Source organism: Octopus bimaculoides, chromosome 3 (genome assembly GCF_001194135.2).
Source record: "Octopus bimaculoides isolate UCB-OBI-ISO-001 chromosome 3, ASM119413v2, whole genome shotgun sequence".
Taxonomy (NCBI): domain Eukaryota; kingdom Metazoa; phylum Mollusca; class Cephalopoda; order Octopoda; family Octopodidae; genus Octopus; species Octopus bimaculoides.
Window position 1 is genome coordinate 141,073,619 of NC_068983.1, and position 1,838 is coordinate 141,075,456.

Below are 1,838 nucleotides of genomic sequence, written 5' to 3' on the forward strand. Positions count from 1 at the left end.
ATATATATATATATATATATATATACTTATATACGACGGGCTTCTTTCAGTTTCTGTCTACTAAATCCACTCACAAAGCTTTGGTCTGCCCGAAGCTATTGTAGAAGACACTTGCCCAGGGGACAGTGGGACTGAACCCGGAACCATGTGGTGAGAAGCAACCTTCTTACCATCTAGCCACACCTGCGCCTATAGCTTCTTACCATCTAGCCAAGCCTGTGCCTATGGCCACATCTGCGCCTATGATTATGGAAGTTCGTTTCATGGAGATTTGCAGCAGAAATGACTGTTGCTAAATTACCTAACAAACCAATTTTCACGACAAGCACACTACATTTTCCGTTTCTGATGCAGACAATAACTGCTTTTGGAGAAATTAGGAAAGCTACTCCTCCTGTAGCAGCATTTCTATTGTTCTCCAAAATCAATGATCGTATGAGAATGTATCTATCAAATGAATCCTGCATAAGCGGCTCATCCTGTGTTTCGATGATCCTCTAGGAGAAAGACGTTAGTGCTACACAGTATGTTAGTGCTAACATATTATTCATGTTCTCCCTTCTTCTCGGTAATATTCAGTATCTTAATATCAATCGTTCTAATAACAAGATTTCGTAAAGTATAACCGAAGCTGTGTTCATTAAGTACAACCGTCATGTAAACAAGGACGGTGGAGGCATTCATATGGGAACTAATGTTCACTCATAAGTGAGCATAACTAATTAGATCTTGATGTCCATGCATGTGAATTCACTTTTTCTATTTGCTGATAGTCTAATGAAACAAAACTACTTTACTAATTTATTCTTTATTTATTTTTTGTTTTTGTTATGGTTTGATCCTTAAACATTGACGTCCATAGTCCAGTCTTACATATCGCAGCTTTCCTCTTACTTGGGCATGACTCTAGCATTTTGACTTCTGATTCTTTGTGCAACGTTTACTGTTCGTTACTGTTTACTGTAATGTTTACTGTTCGTTAATAGCTTGCTACTGGTTGAATATTATGATCTATGGCTTAAAGAGAGGTCCATTCACAACATTTGGAACGGGTTGATCAATGCTCCTGAATCTGCAGAATTTGGGAGACTCTACCATAAACGGAAAAGGCACTGTACATCAAAGCAAGATAGCAATGGGTTGGCAACTAAGTTCCCGCCGTTTTTTAATTTAAATTTTTTAAAGGTTTAATAAAAATTAGCAACTAATTAATCAATAGTGTATTCACCCTTGTTGTTTACAACTTCTTCCCAACGTTCAACAAGATTTTCAATACCTCATTGGTAGAAATCACCCGATTTCGACTCGAAAAATTGATCCAACCAAGTTCTCAATTCTGCGTCAGTATTGAACGAAACTCAGCGCATAGCATTTGAAAGAGATCGAAAGAGGTGGAAATCCGTTGGTTGCCAAATCAGGAGAGTACAGTGGGTGTGGCAGCACTCCCCAGCGGCCATTTTCGTATAATAATAATTTCCGTGTATGATAAATTATGTTAACATGTCTGAATTAATATGCATTCCACGCATTATATTATACAAACAAAATATATTCACAAATCATGCAAATAAAGGAAGCTAGCTTATCAGATCATCAGGGCAACGGTTCACCTCAACGATTATATTGTATAATGGGTAATATGCATATTAATGCAGACATGTAAACAAAGTTTATTATACACTAAAATTATTATTACATGAAGAAGGCTGTGAAAACTGCTGTAACCCCAAGAAAGCCAAGTGGTTAAATAAATATATTCACTTCTCATGCGTCCTGGTATTTTATTCTCTCTCTCTCTCTCTCTCTCTCTCTCTCTCTCTCTCTCTCTCTCTCTCTCT